This window comes from Lynx rufus, unplaced genomic scaffold (genome assembly GCF_022079265.1).
Source record: "Lynx rufus isolate CCGP_SWC_20201006 ecotype Redwood Valley unplaced genomic scaffold, mLynRuf1.p SCAF_1, whole genome shotgun sequence".
Lineage (NCBI taxonomy): Eukaryota > Metazoa > Chordata > Mammalia > Carnivora > Felidae > Lynx > Lynx rufus.
The window spans coordinates 114,207,714-114,216,740 of NW_025814823.1; the positions used below are offsets into that span (position 1 = coordinate 114,207,714).

A 9,027-nucleotide genomic window follows, 5' to 3' on the forward strand; every position below is an offset into this window, starting at 1 on the left:
CTGGATTCCAGGCTTGATCCTCTGTGCAAAGATTTTAACTCTAAGAGCAGCTTCTGAAATGAAGCTATTCATAGTTTAGTGGATAAATAAGCCAAGAAGGGAGAGGGGGGTGTCTGACTTGAAGAGGTGGGTCACATGGCATCTTTTGACAAAGAAGTAAACTTAGAAAAATAATCATGGAAATGAAAGAAAATGTGTACAATATGAAAAGAACAGCAAAAGAGCTAGAAATTTCTAACAGGTAAGAAACTGGGAAGCAAACATCTAAAATGCTAAAGAAAAATCTTGCAAATGTCTTTTTGCAAATGTTCTTTTCGTGTTAAAATAATCCAATTTTAAAATGTGAAGATCATTAAAAATTAGAACTGTCATGCTTTCAGGCCTAATTATACCAGATGTCTTCTTGCTTATGTGATCTTAAAAACAACCCCGTGGCTTTAGAATGCACCACTGTAAGAAAATTATCAAAAGAAATCACCAAATGCTAGTATTGGCACAATATGGTTTCGATTACTTTTGTTTCTGTTTGTAAATAAACTTTAAAACCTGATATATATACTTTTATTGGCAGAGTTTAGCTCTCTTTTCTCGATACATTTAATATATTGTTATTTTAAAGAATTAAAAACCTCAACACCCCTATAATGACAAACTCAGCCATTAACCTTCACAGAAAATTAAAACCAATTCAGACAATCTGTGTTGGCTTGATTTTAAAAGTAACTATTAGGCACTGGGAAATTAAATGTATACATTTTCCACTAACACTTCATATGATCTCAGGCAATTGTCAAACTCAAGGAAAAACAGCTAAACCATTTCCAGTAGAGAAAATAAAAATATATATAATGGAAGAATGGATAAGTCAAATGTTATCCCCAATCTTAAAAGACAGCAAACATTTCTCCAACAGCGATGAAATTTTATTTTTTTGGAATGGGTGAATAGTTGAATAGAAGTCTGCATGATATAAAATAACCAGGCCAATTACACTTTTTAAAAAGTCTGGAAAGAGCATTTGTTTCTTGATGCTTCTTGTGGTTAATATACTACTTTGTTCTTTAGGGAGAGGTCTAAGATGCATCTTTACACAGCCTCTAGTTCTATTTGTTTTCATGGAACACAAATGATTAATTTGATTGATTTTCTTTTAAATGAAATGACCAGTAAACCAAAAAATATTGCTTTGGGTATGGTTTAGAAAGTAAAAATCTTCCTCCGAGCTTTGCTACTTACTATGCAACCACGTGCAAGTCACTGGGTCTCAGTTGCCATGATTTTTTTTTTAATGTTTATTTTTGAGACAGATAGTGCAAGTGGGGGAAGGGCAGAAAGAGAGAGAGAGAGAGAGAGAGAGAGAGAGAGAGAGAGAGAGAGAGAATATGAAGCAGGTTCCAGGCCCAGAGCTGTGAGAACAGAACCCAATGAGGGGCTCGAACCCATGAACCGCCAGAGAGATCATGACCTGAGCCAGTCAGATGCTTAACTGACTGAGCCACTCAGTTGCCCCTCAACTGAGATGACTGTAAATCAGAATTAAAGTATCATTCCTATCTAGAGTACAGAACTCCTATAGAGATCAAGTAAGACAGCCCACTTTGTCAACACTTAAATTCTTGAATAAATTAATGAATGGGGTAGTACTTTAAAATCATCAAGCCCTAAACAAGTGTGAGACATTATTTACATCAGTATAGCTGCAGAATCTGTATTCCTAGAGGTTTAAGGAAAAGGAGAAAGAGTTCTATTGGTGGGGAGGGGATGCTTGCAGTTTGGCCCTGACCTATCCCGGACCTTCACATAAACACTTTGACTAAGGCCACAGACTCCCTGAAGATACATTAAGGAAAATGTTTTAATGTAAAAGAAACAGAAAATGTTCTACTCATTTGCTTTTAAAATTAACAACAAGAAAAATAAAAATCTATTCAAGAAATAAAACAGGAGGCAGCAGAAAACAGTGGAAACAGCATGGAAATCTGAGAGCCAGAAGACGGGTTCTGGTCCCTGTTTTACCAGTAATTAACTGCAAAGGTGCAACATGGGTCAAATGAGAGGGGTATATTAGAACGCCTGTAGAGTCCCTTTCCGGCCAAGACACCAACAGCACCAAATGAAATATAACAGATAACCTAAACTATGCTTTAACTTTTCTGTGTTATGGACCAGTAAAGGAAAGGGGAAACAGAGAAGACAATGCAGTAGGGAGAAAGAGGAAAACAATGAAATATAAGGAGAAAAGGGGTGCACATGCACACGCGTGCGCACGCACGCGCGCGCACACACACACACACACACACACACACAAATTCTACCCTCAAACCCCCACCAAAAAAAGAGTTGTATGAACAGAGAAAGACACACTAATAAAACATAAAAATAAAAAACCATTTAAATACAGAAATAAATGTGCAGAGACTGTGGAGAATAACCATTAAACAAAAAACTATCCAAAATGTGTAATATTGTACTTTTGCATTAAAAGGCATACAGGGAGCCAGTTCAAGGCATATGCTTCATGAGTTAAGTACAGTTATGTTGGAGGTTGAAGATTACCTACCTCTGCTATATCTTACTCATTTTTGGGCAATGTGTGACTTGGTAATTTCAGATCTCACATCTCCAGGTCATTTCCAACTAAACAAGCCAAAGATGAACTTCCCTAAAATAGAAATGTATCTCAAGAATTTTTTTATGAATCAGAGCTTAGCATTATTTTGCTTCCAGATATGTAGGATTTAAATACTTCAACCTCAGAGTTACCAATTATGTAAAGTAAAAACCCTACATGGCCATTTAACATTCACACTGAGGATTTTCCTGTTAATCTTCTCTGTCTATTGTAGAGAGCACTGGATAATGTAACTCCAGCACTCCCCTTTGAATTCCTCCCACATGAGGCCCATCTGACCTTCTGGCTTTTTTGAGCTTCAAGCCTCTATAGGAATTTATAGACTGGGGAGTTGATTTGTACTTGGCTACTAGTCAACACAGAGGAGAGTAGAGGCGTCTCTACAAAGCTTCAGACCAGCTGTTCCAAGGTGGTGAGTAATCCCCATTCACTCAGCCCAGACAACCCAGATCAACTAGAACATAGGAAACACAAGAGTTCCCTATGTACATTCCCTTCTCTGTCACCAATATGCTAGAACTCTAAAAAATTGTGTACATTTTCACATTTGTAGAGGAAACTATTATTCAGACCTATCTCTGAAGGAGTCATAGGAAGCTGTTCTTTCTTGTAGACAGTAAGAACTGGGAAGAAAACAAGCACAAGATTTTGCTGGTTTTGTGTGGCTTTAGCTAAGCTCTTAGACCTTTCTACAGTTTGATTTCTGTCTCTGAAATGGAAATATAACAATCTGACCTCTTTCCAGCAAACGTGTTATTGGAGAAATAAATAGTGCAGCAGAAAGAAAAGCACTTATAGCTTTCTGGAGGATGGGGGTTAGATCAATTCAGTGTGAAACATTCAACAAGTATAATAGTGATAACAATAGCGAGCATATGAATTTGCACAGTGTTTAACAGTTTATAGGACATTTTAAATATATGATCTCATTGGCCCTTAAACCAAGGTGTGTGAAATAGGGAGGCCATTTTTTTTTTTTAATTTTTTTTTCAACGTTTTATTTTATTTTTGGGACAGAGAGAGACAGAGCATGAACGGGGGAGGGGCAGAGAGAGAGGGAGACACAGAATCGGAAACAGGCTCCAGGCTCTGAGCCATCAGCCCAGAGCCTGATGCGGGGCTCGAACTCACGGACCGCGAGATCGTGACCTGGCTGAAGTCGGACGCTTAGCCGACTGCGCCACCCAGGCGCCCCGGGAGGCCATTTTTTAAGTTTCATCTAGCAGATAAAGAAATTGAAGCCCAGAGGAGGAGAGTGACATGCTCAAGATCAAAGAGATGGTTAGCAGTAGAACGTGCCTCCTGATAGAAAGTCTGGTGCTCACTCTAGCATACCTACCTATATATGAAGTTATTGCCTACTTCTTTTTCATTCCTTTCCTCCTCCAAGTAAAGCTTGCTTAGTAGGAGGTCTCTTAATCAAAATGTTCTATTTCTCATTTATGGTTCTATTTCACTGTCACAAAGAACTTAAATCTGCTTTGACATTCCTCGTTAGCCAATATCTGTGAACTCTAGGTCTGCTGAATGCCTGAATCAGCTAACCCCTAAACCATTTTGAATACCACTATTTATAATTTTTGCTATCTCTACTCATTACCACATCACATCTGAGCCACAAATCATTAGTTCCTTGGGTCTTGCTTTACAAACTATATTATCTTTATCAACAGTTTGTATTCATCTGTGGTATTTTTATGGTGTTCCTTATTGTACTATCTGTTGAAACCATTACAGATATAACAAGTATTCTTAAGGTTGTTTCTTTCCAATAAGAATCTGTCAAGACTTTGAACTCAGAGAGGATGTGAGAGCAGGCCAGGGTAATTTCAAACAGCAAACAAACATCTGTTCTCTTTTATTCCTATTGCTCAGCTTCCTTTATCAATGTTATTTATGTTTTTTCCTCAAATTCCTAAAGAATAAACCAAGATGAGGGGTATTTTTTTCCCTTTGCCCTCCTTCAATGTGTCCTCTTTGAGCTAGAAATCTCAGCCCTTAAAAAGGTGGGGAGTACATCATGCCTGTTGTATATTCTGGTCTGAATAATTCCACAGAATACAACCACCCTAAGCCATGCTGAACCACTGAATCAGGGCCCCGCTTTCCTCTCGAAGTCAGAAGAAGGGATCCAGAGGAAGGGGTAACTGGACAAATGCTTTCTAAATAAAGTAACTCTATGGAGGAGCTCACTAGGCAATGGATACCTTGCCAGAATCTGAACATCATACCCAGGAACTGCCTGTGCAGAGCATGGCTTCAGCCCCAGAGAATGTAAGTAGTACAAAAAGGAGACAGCATATGCTATTCCATAGCAGGCATGATCTATGATTCTAGCCTCCAGACTAAAGGGCAGTGGACTAACTCTGGGCAGTGGAGCTGACAAATTTTATCCAGTACACACATACTGAACACTATTATATGTTGAGGCTGAGAGATAAATTCAGTTGATCTCATTCAATCCTCACAACAACTCACACTGTTTATTCCCATTTTACAGACAAGAAAACTCAGCATGAAGGGTAACTAATTGTGTCAAAGTCATATGGACACCAAATGGTGATGCTACAATTGAAATTCAACCCAAACATGGTACTGTGACCTCCACAGCACATGCACGCACACACACACACACACACACAAAACACAGGAGTACCAGGAATGGAAACACATTTGGGCTCCCTTACCTAGTTAATAAAATGCTATCTATCTTACATAGCTAATAGAATGCTATCACATTTTCTTCCTTATTAGCTCTAAAGACTATATTGATGGGTGGGGCAACTGGGTGGCTTAGTCAGTTAAGCATCCAACTCTTGATCTCAGCTCAGGTCACGATGGCACAGTTCGTGAGTTCATGCCCCATGTCAGCCTACATACTGTCACTATGTATGGAGCCTGCTTGGGATTTTCTCTCTGTCACTCTGTCCCTCCCCTGCTTGCATGTTCATTCTTTCTTTCTTTCTTTCTTTCTCTCTCTCTCTCCCTCCCTCCCTCAGAATAAATAAACTTAAATAAAAAAAAAAAATACTAGGGACACCTGGGCGGCTCAGTCGGTTGGGCGTCCGACTTCAGCTCAGGTCATGATCTCATGGTTTGTGGGTTCAAGCCCCACATTGGGCTCTGTGCTGACAACTCAGAGCCTAGAGCCTGCTGCAGATTCTGTGTCTCTTTTTCTCTCTGCCCCTCCCCCACTTGTGCTCTGTCTCTCTCTGCCTCTCAAAAATAAATAAATGTAAAAAAAGAAATTAAAAAACAATACTATACTGATGGAACAAATCAAGCACCCTGAGATGAGAAGAAGGGCAAGGACTGAGAGGCCAGACCCATCTCTCTATGTCCTCTCAGGTTGTTAAGAACTTGCACTAATATTCTGGGTTCTGTTTCATTTTTTAGATCTAAGAAGGATATTCAAGTCATTGGTGCATTTTCTCTCTATGTCCTCTCAGGTTGTTAAGAACTTGCACTAATATTCTGGGTTCTGTTTCATTTTTTAGATCTAAGAAGGATATTCAAGTCATTGGTGCATTTTCATGGAGCACATGTAAAGATCAAGGAAGATTAAACCCTACTAATTACTCACTGGAAGCCTCAGAGCCAAGTACTTCCCAAGAAATCATGGTCAAAATAAGCTAACAAAAGGTCTTCTTACAACCCTAACATAATGGAACTTTTTCTAAACTATCCAGCATCTAATAAAACCAATGCAAAAAGCAACAACTCTGCATTTTTTCTACTTTGAGGCCTCTCGGCTTCCTTCTCTAGCCTTGCTCCTATTCCTCATAGCCTATACTGTTGTCTTAATAGTGGGCCTTTTTGGAAACTTTTCTCTCATCACTATCATCGTTAAGAAGCAGAGAAAATCTCAAAACGTCATCAGTATACTGACTGCCAATCTGTCCTTCTCTGGCATCTTGGTATGTGTCATGTGCATCCCTTTTACTGCCATGTACACTCTGATGGACTACTGGATATTTGGGGATGCCATGTGCAAGCTCAGCTCTTATGTGCAGGGTGTCTCCACCTCTGTGTCCATATTCTCACAGGTGTTAATTACTGTTGAAAGGTAACAGCTGATTGTAAACCCCTATGACTAGAAACCCAGTGTATCTCATGTCTACTGGGATATCACAGTGATTTGGCTGTTTTCTCTTCTTCCTGTACTATCACCTCCCAGATGAGCCTTTTAAGAGCCTCTCTCCCCACTGACCTGTACATCCATGGTGCAGCCTGTATAGAGAACTGGCCCTCCAAAATAAACCAGCTCCTCTTCACCACTTTAATGTTTATGGTCCAGTATCACATCCCTCTGAGCTTCATCCTCATCTACTACTTGAAGATTGTTACTTGCCTCCACAGGAGAAATGAGAAGGAAGACAGAAAAGAGGGAAAGCGACAGTCAGCTCAATGAAAACAAAAGAATCAACACGATACTGATCTCCACTGAGGTGACCTTTAGGGCCTGCTGGTTGCCCTTGAACATCTTCAATGTTATTTTTGACTGGTATCACGAGGTGCTGATGAGCTGTCACCAGGACCTAGTATTTGCAGTCTGTCTGCCACTTGATTGCTATGGTTTCCACATGCATAAATCCTCTATTTTCTGGATTTCTCAACAAATCTTTCCAGAAGGATCTGGGAGTGCTTATTCACCACTGCTGGTGCTTTGCACCTCGGGAAAGATATGAAAATACTGCCATTTCCACTATGCACATCAATGAATCCAAGGCATCATTAAGATCGGCTCTTGCATCAACAGGTATATAAAAATTATTAACAATGCTAATGATGTTCTTGAATGAAAGATGGAGAGATAATGGCATAAAGATGCATAAAAAGCTAGAACCAAAAGAGAGACAGAGAGAGAGAGAGAGAGAGAGAGAGAGAGAGCAAGAGAGAGCAACTTGATACTACCGAGTTTTGCTTTAGGCCAGACCTGTGCATGCCACATATCTGCCCAAAACACACACACACACGCCATCCCTTTTTTCTGAGAACAATGCTAAGTAACTCAAACTAGCTGTTATCATTTAGGGCAAAGAATTACAATGAGAAAGCAACTGAGGCAAGCAGCACTGCTGGCCAGGGAACAAGTTTCCAGAAGCTGTTACTCAATGGCATGCCCACAAAAGGTATTACTAATTATAAGCCTAGTAAAAGCACTGCTATACCTCTCAGTGTTCAAGACATTTCACTTTCATATTTGGGAACTCTAACTTTCAACCATGTAACCATTCAATTAATTAGCCAAGTCAGAAAGCCCCCATCATAACCTATTAATTAGTCAACAAAGTAAGTTTGATTTCAAGTTGAATGACAGTGAAACTAAGTATTGTAATTATTTCCCATGCCTGAATCAGATTCTCTAGTTTATGCTAACAGTACATTTTCTTCACTAACAACGCTATTAAGCACCATTAGAACAGACCACAAACTCGTCAGCACTCCAGTTATGCTAGAGATCACCCTAACTAACTTATCAATGGCTAATGTATATAGAACTTTAATTATCAAATGGCTTTTTATCCCTAATTCTTTATGTATGTTAAATAGGAGTTATGATGCATCTATTACTGGGTTTAAGGGACTTCATCAGTAGCACTTTTACAATTAGCTCCAGATTTTTTTAAACTTCTCATAAATCTCATGACTTAAACTTTAGAGGCACCTGGGTGGCTCAGTTGGTTAAACTTCTGACTTCAGTTCAGGTCATGATCTCCCGGTTTGAGAGTTTAGCCCCACATCGAACTCTGTGCTGACAGCTCAGAGCCTGGAGACTGCTTCAGATTCTGTGTCTCCCTCTCTCTGTGCCTCCCCACCCCCCCTCAAAAGTAAATAAACATTAAAAAAAAATTTTTTTTAAATATCCCTTATCCCCACAGTATCACATAGGAGAATCAGCTAGACTGTTTTCTTTTCTTTCTTTCTTTTTAATGTTTATTTTTAAAAATAAATTTTTTTAATGTTTATTTATTTTTGAGAGAGAGAGAGGGCATGAGAAGTGGAAGGGCAGAAAGAGAGGGAGACACAGAATCCGAAGCAGGCTCCAGGCTCTGAGGTGTCAGCACAGAGCCCGACGTGAGGCGCGAACCCACAAACCACGAGGTCATGACCTGAGCTGAAGTCGGACACTTAACCAACTGAGCCACCCAGGCGCCCCATTTTAATGTTTATTTTTGAGAAAGAGAACGCAAGCAGGGGAGGGGCAGAGAGAGAGGAAGACAAAAGAGCCAGAGCACTCTGGTGCTCTGACACCAGAGAGCCGGACATACGGCTTGAACCTGTGAACCATGAGACCATGACCTGGGCTGAGGTTTGACACTTAACCGACTGAGCCACCCAGCTGCCCCTAGACTGTTTCCAAAATAATAATAATAATAATAATAATAATAATA

General features: G+C 39.7%; 1 pseudogene; it reads left to right on the forward strand.

The window, feature by feature from the left end:
* The first annotated feature begins 6,296 nt into the window (after positions 1-6,296).
* On the forward strand, positions 6,297-7,399 carry LOC124509471 (neuropeptide Y receptor type 6-like; annotated as a pseudogene).
* The last annotated feature ends 1,628 nt before the right edge of the window (positions 7,400-9,027 follow it).